Genomic DNA, 16,479 nt, shown 5'->3' on the forward strand with positions numbered 1-16,479 from the left:
GATGTGTGAAAATCAAAGTTGCATGGTAGAAGAACCCGATGTTCTATGCTTGCATGCACATTGAGATACATTATCACTTTGTGTGCGAGCTAATCTTGGATGGAGAGGTTGAGTTGGTCCTACTACTTGAGGAATTATGTGGATATTTTCATAAAGGCTCTTGGGAGAGATCTGCTAGGTTGAGACATTTGTTGTCTCCTATCTTCTATATCTTATCTTGTAGCTTTTGAGATCTATCTTCACATTGGTACTACACCCTTGTATGTGAATGACATCCTCTATCTAGAGTCTACCTAGATCACCATCAAATCTCTTTGCTAGAGCGCGCATGAGTGGGCAAACACCATCAATTTGTAATTACGGTTTGCAGCAATAATTCAACGTTGTTTTTCATATCTTTTTCTTCAAAAGTACTTTGTCTTAAGATCAAGTTTTTCTTATTATATTTTTCTTATACTTTACAAGTGAATCAAAAGGCTCAGCTCTCATGTGATGCTGGACAAATAGAAGCCATAAAAACTGAGATGGCCATTTAACTAATTCACCTACACAAACACAAAACAAGGTACATAGGCCTAGAGATCTCATAGAAACCCTAGAGTTTTCTATGGAGAATCCAAAATAGAGAGCTATCACAAAGAATGTCATGGAAAGGAGACATTCGAGGAGCTAGACCAAAGTGCTTTAGAAACCCTAGAGATTGCCCTTAAAGAATCTTGACTTTCTTGAAAAGATGGAGCTTTGACAACAAGTAGAGCAATAGGGGCTTACCTTCTAAGGATATTACAAAGATGTAGGTTGTAACATATTTTGCCTCTCCTTCGTTGAGGGAATGCAAAGGCATGGACTATTTGATTAGTAATGATAACAAAAGAAAAATGCATTCATAATTTTTTTCATTTTAAAATGTCTTTTTTCTTAATGATAGCAACGACCCTCGTACACTTGAGATGTTCATTTTTGTGGTTTTGTTCTTGCTATAGAGTAGAAGCTCTCTATGTTACCTGTTGTAAACAAATAGGGAATTTTATGTTGTGGTAACACGTTTGTGTGGAGGAATGGGTACTCACAAACCCATGGATACAAGAAAGGGCTAACCACTAGTATCCCAACCCTATCAATGTTGACCCTCCTTAATAATTGAATCAAATGTTTGTTTCTAGTACTGGTGGGCATGCCTCAAGGGGAGATGCATACAAACAAATCCCCTTTACATTAGTAAGGGACTCCAAATTCACCAAACCCAAAGATGAGTGCTCACTAACACACATTATCAATTGCCTAACAATTATTTTTAGATGTAAGGTGTTAGAGGTGTGATGTATGTAAGCTTTTGAAAATAATTACTATAGATATAAGGATGCTATAATAAAATATAGACTGGAAATACTAAGTGGCATGTGGCTACCTGTGTACATTAAACACCAAACATTGCACATGCTTTTAACCACTAGATCTAGAAGCAATCAAACTGAAATCATGTCCCTCTCATAGTATCCCAATATGGATGACCCTTCTTGAGAAATCATCGATATGTTTTGTTTTATCCACACATATTATCCACTTCTTAAGGATTCTTTCTCTTCAATCGAGTTGTGAAATAGCATTTAAGTATCTTACCTTGGGAATTTTCATTAGTAGGGCACTATAAATTCATGCACTCCTGTCTCATGTAGTCACAATCTTTGTGTGTTTTTTCTCCACATTTTTTAGCTCGAATACCTCTACTCTAAGCCATGCCATGGTTGTCTATAGTAAGTCTATAAATCCATAAGCTTAAGAATCACCATGCCATTAAACCTTTCTTTCCTACAAACCCACAATATAAGAGTTCAAACTATATTCCTATGTAATATATGGACATATTTCCAACCTAAACAAAATTTTATAGTTGAATCATGAAGTGCCGTCACACATAGAACATTTGGAAGCGTGATTTGAGCATTAGAGCTACAAATATGTCAAGTTGAAATAGGTTAAAGAAGATTTATTACAATTACAATCTTTTATTTTGCATATAAATTATTCATGACAACTTAAGAGTTTAAAATAAATGAGGGCACTTCAAAATTGTACTATCTTACTATATATAAAAAGAGGAGCTTTTCATTGATGCCACATGAAGAAATAGTATGCCCTAGAATCTTCAAACCTTAAACATGTCAGTAGAGTTGCCTCCTCCATGCCTTGGAAAGTTCGAACTCATGGTTGTCGCCCTGGGAGCTGTCCATATAGAGTTGCAATTGTAGGGCCGTCTCCTGCAAGCATCTGCCCTCCTTGAATGTAGCATGGAGAATTTGACTTCTCTAGTTGTATGCACCCGCCAGCCCTCTCATGCTCTAGTTGCAATCACAGAGCCACACTCCTGCTGGGGTTGAGCCCTCCCTCTCTCATTTGACTTCTCTAGTTGTATGCACCCGCCAACCCTCTCATTCTCTAGTTGCAATCACAGAGCCACACTCCTGCTGGGGTTGAGCCCTCCCTCTCTCATTTCGACATGCTTCCCCTCCTGTTCTCCTTGTTGGTGGTGAGCTCTCTCTCTCTCTCTCTCTCTCTCTCTCTCTCTCTATATATATATATATATATATATATTCTCATGTCCTCTTTTGTGTTTGTGTAGGCGCTCTTCTTCGACACTGCAAAAGTGAAGTTCTGTCCTCTCTCACACCAAGTAAATCTGCGCTGTGTCCTTTCCTTGGTTGTAAAGGCAACGTGTGTGTGTGTGTTTGAGAGAGAGAGAGATGTAGTGTGCACATGTGTCCCTTCTGTTGTCCACCATCCGACGAGCAAAAGCCCAAGTCAATCAGTCGGAGTTCTGTGCACATACAATCGTCGATAGTTAGGCGAAGAGAGAGAGAGGAGAGAGAAGTGAGATAAAGAGGAGACGATGGGAAGGAAATCTAAGTAGGGGTGGGAGGAAAATCTACCTTCTGATTGGCCATCGAAAGGAGAAGGCTTTGAACAAAACGCTCAACCGTGAGCGTTCCGTTCTATTCCGGTGGAGCCGAGGAGGGAATTTGGCTAGAAATGGTGGTAGGACCCTGGAACCTTAAATAAAAAGGGCATTGGCCAGAGGCATGTGTGCATGCTATCTTGAGAAGGTGATAGGGGGCCTACTATGTGTGATAAAGAGAGAGGGTGACTGGGGGAGCCCAGAGAGAGAGAGAGAGAGAGAGAGAGAGAGAATGACTTGATTATGGCCCGGAGAGGAGAGAAAGAGAGAAGGACCAGAGGCTCCCATTGCTACCACCCTTGCTATGACCATACCTCGAGCCACCCCCCGCTATCACAAAGAGTCCTTGGAGGACCCTCAGTAGGCACACAACCCCCTACATTACGATCATGTAAGTGCTTCAAAGAAAAATTATTTTTTAAAAAACAAATTAACTTATCAAGGTACAGACAACTCCCTAATTTTATCGCTTTTGATTATAAAATATTGTACTAACTTTTAATTATACTAATTTGATAGGCAATTCATTCCTTAAAATGAATCAAGATTAATGCATTTCTTTAAAAATTGGTTATGAGAAATATTGGCTGGTAAAAAAGGGTAGGTTTCGTTAGTCTTGGTGGGGAAAAGGTAAAAATATACTAAAATGCTTTTGTCCCTCAAAAATAAAAAATGAAAATAACTAAGAGATTATTTTGGAGATTTTTGTGACTGTTTGAATAATAAATGTGGACTCATAATAAATAAGCTTTACTATGATAGTAGGTTAAATGAAATGAACATATGGCAATGAGTAGAATATATATATATATATACACACAAACATTAAGAACTCCTATTTTGCCTTTTTTTTAAAGGAAAAAAAAGAATAAATGCACCTCTACCCATGGTCAAAATTTTGTTTTCATCAATTGTTTCTCTTTTTTTTCTAAATGCTAAAGTGTTAAACCCTGTTAGTTGAGTTATTTCATTATAGCAAATCTTCCAAAAAGATTTGCAATGAGAGAGAGAGAGAGAGAGAGAGAGAGAGAGAGAGAGAGAGATTTCTTATTATGTATATTTACTTATTTAATGATTACACATGGTCCTTCACCCAGCCGAGTATAGTTTGGCATTGAGTTTTAAGTTTTGATTATTAAAGTTTTAAATTCAAATTCAAATCACGTGGAATGTTGAATGTGAATGTAAAGTTTTATTTTTTAAAAACCATAATTAATGTAGCAAAGGCTTAATTTTTAATGTTAATATATGAGATCTCTAGTCTCATGTATTTTAATTATATATGTAAGATTGTTAATATATGAGATCTCTAGTCTCATGTATTTTAATTATATATGTAAGATTGTTAATCATAATGTATGTATTTATTTTTCATGCTAGTTGACTTGCATAGCTTGTTTTAATTATTTTTTAACAATTGTTTGTAGATAAATATGCCATGTAGACAATCAACTCTTTTAGCCCTTCTTGATTTCACACGTGTTGAACCAATGAAGAAAAAGGCCAAATCAGTTTGTAACCAAAGCAAAGTAAAAGCTTTGAATGTCGAGAATATGTCTTGTAATACTCAACAGGTCGAGAAGTTAAGGATACATAATTCTTGTTCTATGTGGAACGATGCATGAAATTTGTCCTTTGAGTGGGTATACTTTAATGCAAGTTAAGGCCGTATATTTTGTACTATTTATTAGAAAATGAAAAAAATGTAAAAGTGAGTTTGGAACATGTGGATCTGTAAATATTTAGTTGAGTGTAATTAGAGTGCATGTATCTTTCAACCAACATAGATTGGCGAACAAAATTTGCCAATTATTGATCTAAAGCCCTATAAGATGGGATTTAAAAGCAACATGAAGATGTTGATCTAGGTGCATTAAACTTGTTTCAAAGTGCTTATTACATTGCAAAATATCTTGCCTTTAGCAAGTTTCCAATGCTTCTTGATTTACTATCGATGTGTCGTGTGCAATAATTACTAAAAGATTTATACCAAAATGATGAGACTACTACCTTGTTTGTCTCTTACATAAGGAAGTTGATATGTGACTCTTTTATTTAGCATGTGAAGTCTTCTCCTTTTTATGACATTTTGGTAGATGAGTCAACTGTTATTTCAATTACTTAACATTTGATAGTATATGCAAGATACATGCTTAAGCCAAAGCCATGTACATCTTTCTCGGGTTTGTTGAAAATTAAGGATCGTACTACAAAAGGAATTAGAGTCTTGCCTTGTTGCCTTTTTGGATGGTTATAATCTTGTTTCTTAAAAAGCTAGTTAGCTTTCAAACAAATGCTGCAAGTGTTATGATAGGCGTTACAAATGGTCTTGCAACATTAATGCGTAAAAGAAGTCCTTTCATGATTGCTATACATTGTGTTGAATAGGACACATTTGTGCGTGTCTAATATCTTTACAGGTTCTGTAAATGCCAAGTTTATTGACTCCACATTAAATGAGATTGCTTATTCAGGAAAAGCACTAAGAGGACTACAAGGTTAGCGCAACTGCAAAGAAGAGTTAGATTGTATGCATCTTAGCATGGAGAAAATTTATAAGCTAAGATGACTCAGTAGACACAAGGTTGTGGTAAAGGTATCTTCAAGAACAGCACTAAGAGGACTACAAGGTTGGCGCAACTGCAAGAAGAGTTAGATTGTCCGCATCTTAGAATGGAGAAAATTCATAAGCTAGGATGGCTCAATAGACACAAAGTTGTGGTAAAGGTATGTTCAAGAAGGGCTACAAGGCTAGTGCAACTGCAAGAATAGTTAGATTGTTCGCATGTTAGAATGGAGAAAATTCATAAGCTAAGATGGCTCAATAGACAAAAGGTTATGGTAAAGGTATTTGAGGTCGTGGAGCCTCTTCTCTTGTGCATCAAAGAAGAGGATGAAAAGCTATACAAGTTGGTTCCAAATTTCAGGTTTCTATACATGTTGCACTTTTTGGTTGATATGATTGATCACATAGCTACTCCATCTCTTGTTTTCTAAAAAAGCTTTGTTGATGTGACAAACATTCCGAGTTTGATAGGCTCCACAAATGTCATGTTGGATGTGGACTTTGTTGTTCATCCTTTGGACATCAATGTGAATATTCAGGGAAATGATGGATTTGGATTTCCATCTATACCAAGTTTGGTGGACAACATGGTTGGTTGTGGACATTGTAAAAGGCAATGAAGAGAGATATGTATTATAGTGTTCATATAGAAAGGTCTACAATTAGTAGTGATTTAGCACAAGCTCTTGATTTTCAAACACAGTTATGCTTGAAAATGAAATCATAGTTACAAATTAGCTTTGTTGATCATCCATTTTGAAGAAATTTAGTATCCTTCCTCCTCTTGGGTTTCCTTCTTCCAAAGAGTTGAAAAGCTATGGGACACTTGAATTAGATGCATTGGTTAAATATTATGGGAATACTGTCACTTACAAGATGGCACTTTGATTCAATGATAAACAAAAGATCTTTTAGATATGAGTTCTTTGTCGTTAAGGTACAAGGTGCACCTGATTGAAAATCTAATTAAATATTATGAAAATACCATCACTTTATAAGATGGCACTCAAATTGATTCAATGATAGATGAAAGATCTTTAAGAAAGGAGCTTTCGATGTCTTTAAGGTATAAGGTGTATCTGATTGGAAAGAAAAATCTCTCAAAGATTCATGGAGTATGATTGTAGTGAGTGTGACGTCTGAAGTACCCTATCTTACTTGCTTTGGCACAAGTTGCAATGTTGTAATATTGCAGTATATGAAAGAGGCTTTAGTGTGCAAAACATCATAAAAAAACAAGTTGACAAACCATTTGGAGACAAAGTGCAGATGTTCTCATGCGAATATCTATTGAAGGTTCTCCACTCATGTCTTTTGATTTTTGAGATGCCATTGAATTGTGGAAAGTTAGGGCAAAGACATCAAGACATGTTTACACACATGTAGATTGAATGAAGACTTTCATTAGGATATTTTTAACTTGAAAGTATTGATGTATAATATACTGAATTTTAGATATATATCATAGAAATTACTCAAGATTTTCAAACTTGTATGTTTGAAAGTTTTATATTTTGTAAATTTAAGTTTTGTAACATCTTCTAAGTTTTTGATTTTAAAGGTGACTCATTGTTATTATCAAATCTCAAAAAAGTTTTTTAATCTCACTATTTATACTTCACATGTATTTGAAAATTTGCAATTTATTTCTGAGCTTGAAGTTTTTACCTTGTTAACTTGTACATATAATCCTCAACTTTCAAGTTAGCAATTTTTATAGCTTGTTTTATTTTGGATTTTTCGTGAACACTAGGTTAGTTGTTGATCTTCCCTTCGACAGAGAATTTTAGACTGGCCTCATTCTTGACATTGGTATTCCATATTTACCCTTTGATCCATGTAGATCCAAAACCATTCATTTGGACTTTGGATGGCCCATATTTCCCTTTGATCCAAGCATTTGTATGGTTAGCTTCATCATCGACAAAGTATGATATACTTTCCATTTGACCCTAGGGATTGTATGACTTCTTGGCTTTACTTTTGACTTGGAGGATATATTATTAGCTTCATATCACTTTTATCACCTTATCATTTGATATGAACACCTTGTCTTCTTGGCTTACTTTTGACTTGGAAAATATATTATTAACTTCATATCACCTTTTATCACCTTGTTATTTGATATAGACATCTTGTCATCTTAGAGCTTATACCCAAGCTTTCATGACCTTTGCTGCTATTGCCTTAGGAGAGTGACCTAGACACCATGCCTACTCCATGCCATGAGTGAATCCATCCCCCATACCAACTTGGCATGCTTCCTTTCTTGCAATTCTCCATTTTCAATTTGTGCACAAACTCAATATAGAGGATTTTCAGCTGCTTGCATACCACTTTTGATGTTACACAACAACACCAACAATGGGTAGCATCTACAAAAGTTGGGCATGGGGAATTTATATCCAACGTTGGTGCCGATGTTTGTTCAAGTCAATGAGTTAGAATACTATATATAATTTAGACATCAAGTTTATTACAACTTTTCACCTCAACTCTCTATTCACAAACTAGCAAATCTACCACAGAATACCACCATTTTATTTCTTCTAATTCTTTTCCTTCTCAAAGAGACTCATTGTTTACCAAGATAAGAAAGTATTCAGTTATGTAAGTAGTGCAATGAAGGTCTAAATTCATTAAGGGAACCATGTGTTATTTGATTCATGATATACCATATAAACCCATCTTCTACCTTGGAGGGTGAACTGATTCTTTAACTAATAGATTTGCCATTGCTACAAATTGGAATAAAATTAAACATTAATCGGATCAAACATATGTAACTCTTCACTTGAGGGCTGCATCACCAAGCAGTTTTTCACGACCTACCTCCTATCACTTATCACAATTCATCAGATGCTAGGCATATGTATGGTTTACAAGGGATACATTCCATGTGCTGAAGGGCAAAGGAAGGAATGGGATCTTTGGTGTGATGAGAAAGATACAACGGTTCACATTGGCACCCATCTTTGAGAGAGGCTGTACAACATAATCAAGCACTAGATACAAGAAATGCTCTTAAGTCATCCCTCAGATTATCAAGTGGGTTGGTCAGCATGTCTGTCAGCTAGAGCTAATAACCAGCCATCATTGGGAGACAAAAACTTGCCATAGTTTGTAAAATAAAGAAGAAATCATAACATGAGAAGTCATTACCATTAGATGAAAGGAAAACAAGTCTGCTATCCTGAAAAAGATAATAATGAGCATATACATGTATGTAGGAGCCTCAGATAAACTTTGGTGATTTCAGCACAACATCAGAGTGGTGCATGACATCAAATCTCATCATAGGCAGCAAGCTTGACTTAAATTCAGCAATGGGCTTCCTCTCCCACACATCAGAAGGGGGCAGGGCATCGGACAGGGAAGATCGTGTAAAACCCCTGCTTCCCAAACATGTCTATATGCACGCCATTCCCCTTGATCAGCCCGAAGCATCGACAAATCAAATGTTCATTGACCTTTACAGGTCCACTCATTTACATGGAAAACCCACCATATAAAACTATGTTTATCTTCTAACGATCCATGCTTGATTACTCAAGCAACCAAACAGACACATCCATTGAACAGGCAGAGTCCGTAATTTACATTAACTTTCGGCAAATATTACATTAACAAGACTATCACTTTGTTTTAGAATCAGGCATGGGGAACATGCCAGTGTTGGCAGCATTTCTGGGGGGAGAAAAACCTAAGACCTTTTGCAAGTTGGACCTTATACTAACAGAGCACAAAAAGTAGAGAAAAACCATGGCGCAGTCAGTGGGGTCATCTCCACTAAGCCCTCTATGGCTCATCCTCTGAACGAAAGGGATAGGAGAGAAGGGGAGCTTGGCCACGGCCTTCCCCTCAAAGAGAGAATTTAACAGGCCAAAAACAACAACCAGAACAACAGCAACTACGCCTCCTGACTTGAACTTGGAAAAAGAGAGGTCACGGCTGGACTCTTTGAGGCTGTTTTCTAAACGATCCATCTTCTTGACCTTGGAGTTTTTGCCGCCTGACACTGCAGAGGAACCTGTGCCCTTCATTACCTCAAGCTTTCTGGAGGCTCTGTCTATGGTGGAGCGCAGGCTCTTGTAGGAAGCAGTCCTGTAAATGAGGATCCAAGATATGGCCTCGCAGATCATGGCCGATGCGAAGGAGATGGCCAGGACTATCAGGCTGTCCGCATAACGAAAAGACATGGCCATCGCACAAGAGCTTACCTTTTCAAATCTGCAATCTTCTGCGCTTATTGATATGGGGTGCGGTAATCTTCTCCTTGTGGTCCTTCTGTAAACGAGACCAGCATCTGCAAAGCAAGAGAGGAACTCTATGGTAGATCTACAAGAAGCACAAATATGGCGGCGGCGACAAAACCCTAAAAAGCGAAAGGCCGGAAAGTTCAAAGGACCTCCGAAGCGATAGGAGCAGCCAAGAAGAAAATAGCCTTTTGCAATCCTACAAAGAGTTGGTTTGAGTTGAGAGGGAGAAGCCCTACACTCAATCCTATCTAAACAAGCAAACCATCAAGCTAAGCAAAGATCCCTCAGAAAACAAAAGGGAGCGCTCATAAGTATTCTAATGCACCAGAATAAATATATAGCTTAATGTCCAAAAAATGACTTATATACAAATGACTAGCTTTCACACTAAGTAGAATAAAACTAAAAATAGGTCCATGGCACTAGTTCTAGGTACATGAAGTTTGTGACTTCCTTGTTTTTTGGCATTGAGCTTCCCTACTACCAGTGGAAACACGCTTTTGTGGTGTACCAAGCAAGCAAAACCATGTTAGCCAGCTATGTTATTAACATAACCCCTTCCTAATGGTAACCATGCTCTCGCGTCACCAAGCTCGGGTAGTGAAGATGCTGCTGCTTTCGGAGAGGTGTGGATGCTTGAAGATAGAATTAGTGAAGTGACCAATCCACATGCTCCGGAGCATGTTGGATGTAGAATGTACGCGTAAAAATGCTTGATGCAAGGCCGCATCTCTGAGGTTGTGAGTGTTTGGGCTTGTACAAAAAGAAAGAGGATACGTGGCTTTACTTTGCAAATTTATGCGCCAAGACCAACTTCCTTTTGATTGCCAATGATTGATGGTTGTCTAGAATTATTTGGCATAGTAAGGTACGATTTTCAGATCTCATGATGGTACTAGAGATTAGGGTGCTTTGTTGTGTGTTGAGCCTCTTAGTGAGTGAGGTTCTTATTGTGATGGTGAAGGTAGTCGAAGAAGAGGTAAGTGGTCCAATGGAGACCACAAGGGGTTACTTGTTTTAAAGATCATTGGAGATTCCTAAACATTCAAAGGGGGTCTAGGCAAAGGGTCATATCATGGACCAGGTTTTCTCCTACCATGGCCCCCCACCCAAGAATGTACCTGGAGATTTCTCCACATTAGAAGGGGGTCTAGGCAAAGGGTTATACCATGGCCCCCCCATCCCTACGGTGAGTGCCTATGTATACAAGTTGTGGTTATGAAGTGCAAAATTCCTTGTAACGTGCATGGGCTATGAGGACTAAAGGTGCTTGTGTGTGTTCTCCTTCATATGAAAGCTCCTACTTTTTGCTTTCTTCGACTCTTTTTTATACTTTCTTGGACAATTTGCTTGAGAGATGATTGTGGGCCTTTTTCATGGTGAGATTTGTCATTTGGTTTGGTTGCAGATAAAATTTGCTTCTCAAAAAGAATGGTAGATCATCCACTTGTACGTGCACTTGTTGTGAGGGACTCTAGGTGATGGGTCGTACCATGGACGAGGCTTTCACCCACCATGGTCCCCCCATACTAGAGATGTACTTGGATGTATGCATCAATGCTAATGAGGGTATGTGCATGCACACTTTGTAGTACTTTCGGGTCAAGTAAACCACCATGCTCTTTGGTTTGCCTCATGGATTTGGCAAATTGATCAAGGAAAACTATGAGGTACTCCTTTGAAGTGTGTTTGGCCAAAAAGGTTGTGACATTGTTGGTGTTCCTATATTCCTTGTGTGGGGCTTATGTTCTTAGGTTTATGATTTGTCTGAAGTGTTGGCTAAGAAGCGGATTCTATGAATGGACAAGAGTTAAAAAAATGGGAAGAGTAATAGGCTTTAAAGGATTTTTAGATTTTGAAGAGCACACTTAGAAGAACCTACGATTTTTAATTTTTCATCTTGTTATTCTCCTCTTTCCTCCTGCTTTATCCTTCCTCTTCACTCCTTACCCCTTCCTCTTCACTCCTTACTCCTTCCTCTTCACTCCTTTCCACTCCTTCTTTCTCCTTCTCACTCCTTTCTCTTCCTCTTCACTCCTTCTTTATTCTTCAATCCTTCTTTCCTCTTCACTCCTTCTTTATTCTTCAATCCTTCTTTCCTCTTCACTCCTTTCCACTCCTTCTTTCTCCTTCTCACTCCTTTCTCTTCCTCTTCACTCCTTCTTTATTCTTCAATCCTTCTTTCCTCTTCACTCCTTTCTCCTTCACTCTCCTTCCTCTTCTCTCCTCCTCCTCCCTCCCTCTAATCCTTCTTTCCTCTTCACTCCTTCTTTCTCCTTCCTCTTCTCTCCTCCTCCTCCTCCTCCCTCCCCCCCTCTTCACTCCTTCTCTTCCTCTTCCTCTTCCTCTTCCTCTTCACTCCTCCTCCTCCCTCCCTCTTCACTCCTTCTCGTCCCTCTCTCTTCACCCCTTCTTTCTCCTTCACTCTCCTTCCTCCCTCTTCACTCCTTCCTTTTCTCTCCTTTGCTCTCCTTCCTCTTCACTCCTTCCTTTTCTCGCTTTCACTCTCTTTTTCCTTCTCCTTCCTCCTTCCTTTCTCTTTTTCTCCTTTCTTCTCTCCTTCTCTCTTTCTATTTGGTGCCCTTTTTTTGTCTTTTATCCTTTCTTAGTAAGCCCGTAGTAGTAGCAAAAATACCCTAAACGTTTGGGGAATTGTCAATGTGGTCCCGTTGCTCATCTCTCTCAGTGTGATTTTTGAGGGAGCTTGGTGGAGGGAGATTTTCTTGGTTGTCCTCTCTCTCTACTTGAACTATCTCTCTCTAACTATTGCCACCACCATCTCTGCCCACCACCGCCGCCCAGCCCAGCCCAGCCTAGTCCAGCCCACACCACCCTCTCTCTCCTTCTCCCACCCTCTTCACTCCCCTTCTCTGTCTTCCCTCCCTTTCAATCTCCCTCTCTCACTCTCTTTATCCTTGTCTCTCTTTGCTAACTCTCTATATCCTCCCCATTTCACTCTCTCTATTCTTATCTTTTTTCACTCTCTGTGTCCTCCCTATCTTACTCTCTCTATACTTCTCTTTCCTAACTCTATCTCTCCCACCCTTTCTCTCCTTCTTCCACCCTCAATCTCTCTCCTCTCTCTCTCTCCCTCCCTTTCACTCTCCCACCCTCCCTCTCTCTCCTTTCCACCCTCTTCCCTCTTCCCTCTCTCTCTCTCTCTCTCTCTCTCTCCCTCCTTCCTTTCCACCCTCTTCTCTCTCTCTCTCTCTCTCTCTCTCTCTCTCTCTGTCCCACCACTGCCCAGCCCATACTACCCTCTCTCTCCTTCTTCCACGCTCTTCCCTCCCCCTCTCTCTTCCCTGCCTTTCACTCTCCCACCCTCCCTCTCTCTCCCTCTCTGTCCTCTCCCTTCCTCCCTTTCTCTCTCCTTCTCCCAACCTCCCTCTCTCTCCTCTCTCTCCCTTCCTTTCTCTCTACCACCCTCCCTCCCTCTCTCTCCTCTCCACCCTCTCTCTCTCTCTCTCTCCCCCTGTCGCACCACCACCCAGCCCACACTATCCTCTCTCTCCTTCTCTCACCCTCTTCCCTCCCCCTCTCTCTTCCCTCCCTTTCACTCTCCCACCCTCCCTCCCTCTCCTCTCTCCCCCTCCCTTTCGCTCTCCCACCCTTCCTCTCTCTCTCTCTCTCTCTCTCTCTCTCTCTCTCTCTCTCTCTCTCCTTGTCCCACCCTTCCTATACATAATCTCTTCATCCAGATGTTATTACAAGTGGATGTTATTACAAGTGCATGTTATTATATGTGCATGTCATTGCATGGTACTCCATGCCCTTTGTATATAATTTCTTATCATTTGAAGCCTTTGCATGTGACATTGTGACATCATATCATTGCATGTGAGTACAATTAACAAGGTGAATAATTTCAAGATTTATACATACAAGATATCTACTATGCCTTGCGTAAGAAGAAATAAAAATGTAAATTTATTAAGATCAATAATTTTTTAATTATGAATGAGATCATGGCCTAATTATTTGAGAGAGAGAGAGAGAGAGAGAGAGAGAGAGAGAGAGAGAGAGAGAGAGAGAGGAAGTGTGAGAGATAAGAATATGACACTGCTATTCAAACATACAATAAACCGAGAATTTGACATAATTAATGAAAACAACAACAAACCCAAAATTTGCCAAGGTAATTAATACAAAAGACAAGGTAATCTATAATTGAGACCACTTTATTTTAAAAAAAGGTTATTACATAGGCTACTACAATCTAGCATTGTTTAAAATTAAAAACATACTATAACTACCTATGGATCCTACACCTATACACTTTTTTGGGCTACTTTATTCTTTAACTTCTCCCGTAGGGGCTCCTCCGTCTCTTCAGCAATATATCCAAAACTTTACCAAGTGTCAATGGCACTTCCAATCTTCATGTGTTCCACACAAACAAATCTCCAGAATCAATAGGCTCATCCGTTAGCATCTTTGTCCAAACATTACGGGCCTCTGCCGTGATCCCAAGATGTTTTGTTACATCTCCACCCATTTTATTGCATAAATCTATGTAAACCCTTTCCAGGGTTTCCTTCAAAGTATAGCTAGGGGCATTAGAAGAAGCCACTAGAGATGAACAAAGATAGTTGATGGTGGTGAGGGTTGTAAGGAAGAGAACGATCGTGAGGAGAGAAATACAATGAGAGGGAGAGGAAGGCAACAAGATTTGGAAGTGAGGATTAGTGTAAGAGGCAAGGGTCAAATTTATAGATACACAAAGAAAAAAGCAAAAATCTACTTTTCATGGTTATCCACTAAATTTAGAAAAGTAGATGCATGGCTTTTCCCTAAATTTAGAAAAGTAGATGCATGTCTATCTACGTTATTTAAAAAAGTAGATGAATGGAATGAACATATTCAAGCCATTGACATATAACCTTATTAATTGTCCAGCTAAAACATTAAAAAAACAAAAACTAAACAGTCCTTGCTAGAGAATTGAGACATAGGACATTTTATTATTGCAACATGAAGGATCTTTTCAAAACTATAGTACAATGTCATCAACAGTACTAGGTCCTTTTCACATTGTTCTCCTGTTGCTAAACATTCTCATTAGGTCCTCCTTTTTGAGAGTGGGTTGATGTATAAACATATTATGGTTCACATCTAACCCAAAGATATATATGCAAATATACAAAGTAAAGGTGCTTGCATGCACAATATGGTTGTCCAATACCTACCCTGATTTGAAAATTGGGACATGTGCATGATGGATTCTTCCCCATAGTCACCTGGTATTTTTCATTACTATGTACTAGTGATTCCTCAGTCTCAATTACAAACACTTCAATGTGCCCATCCTTAATAACCAAATGCTCAAAGACCGTAAGTTGTAGTTAAAATTGCCGAATCTATTCTCTTGGTTGCCATATATGATATGCCACTTCTGTACCTTGTTGACCGTTGGCCTACATCATTTTCTTCCTGAGATTGTCTCTTTTGCAACACAAACCCACCAGCCTCCAATTCTTGGATCTCATCCACAATCCAGTTTGTACCTCGTCCCATTGGCTAAACAACTAGGGGTCTAGTAGGTTATTGACAAATGGTGTTACATACTCTCCAAGTATGATCCACGTTGTTGTTACAAAACCACATGAATTGACACCTTTCCCCCCCGGACCACTCTCATACCATAGAAAGAAGGAGCTGGAATACCTTGCCCGCAATTCTTGATGCTCTTTTTGTGCTTGCCATCTTGGCCACCTAACCATCCTTGGCAAGTTACCTTGCCTTCAATTGTCTCTCCCTCTACGTTGTGTTGACCACCTATAGCTAAAGGAATAGTGGGTGGAAAGCTTAATCTCCTACCTTGTTTCTTGTGTGGTTGGTTTTTTGTGACATACTCTAGATGATGTGATGAGTTATCTTCCTCAAGATTTATAACTATGGGTTTTTGACACCGGGTAACAGTAATGTTATCACCAAAAAAGTTTGGATACACGTGCATTGGTGTGCCACTCCACTGCTTCCCCCACCAATCTGCCTAGTGCTTGACAGACTTGGAGCTTTTGATGTTTTGGCCTTCTCTATCAACTTTGTTATTGTAGGGCTTGCTCCGTGATATTTACCTTGCATGAATGTATGCTTCTTTTGTGGATTGCAAAAGGGCATTAGTGAGGTGTGAAACAGCTACATCATATAAAGAGATGGTTCCCCTAAAACCCTCTTTTGCTAACCAACTTGCATGTTTAGTTTCTACTAGATTGGTGGTTGGCATGTGCGGCACACAAGCATTGTCGACATCCTAGAACATGAAATTAAGTTAATTGCAAGCTCCAACTGCATTCTATAACCAGATAGTTAAGTTGAAAATTTAGATTCAAAATACAAGCTATTCTTTTCGAGAACCAAGAAAATAATACTTACCCCTATAAGATGATTCCTCTAATGATGCCACCACCAACTAAGCCAACAATCCATAGCTGGTAAGTTCATCAATAACTTTACCGTTCATGTACCATGATTTAATGTGTTTGTATTTTAAAAGTGCCTCTTCCTCACTCAATGCACAATGCCACTGATGATATAGTCGCTTGTGCTCTTCATTGAAATTCCTAACTACATATTATATTGTATGGATGTTCAAGCTTTGTTCCCAATGAAAAAGACACGAATGCTCATGACCTTCCAATATATTCTATGGTCCATTATTATAGATTGTCCTAACTGCCCTCTAGTTGGCTCCAACCTCA

General features: G+C 39.0%; 1 pseudogene across 1 annotated transcript; it reads right to left on the bottom strand.

Moving 5' to 3' along the window:
• Nucleotides 1-9,093: 9,093 nt before the first annotated feature.
• LOC147639183 (uncharacterized) lies at nucleotides 9,094-10,075 on the bottom strand (annotated as a pseudogene). The gene has a single exon (XR_015264303.1). The product of XR_015264303.1 is annotated as an uncharacterized LOC147639183 (transcript).
• Between the last annotated feature and the right edge of the window lie 6,404 nt (nucleotides 10,076-16,479).

Source organism: Cibotium barometz, chromosome 4, assembly GCF_041138505.1.
Source record: "Cibotium barometz isolate CiBa-2024 chromosome 4, ASM4113850v1, whole genome shotgun sequence".
In the NCBI taxonomy this organism is placed as follows: domain Eukaryota; kingdom Viridiplantae; phylum Streptophyta; class Polypodiopsida; order Cyatheales; family Cibotiaceae; genus Cibotium; species Cibotium barometz.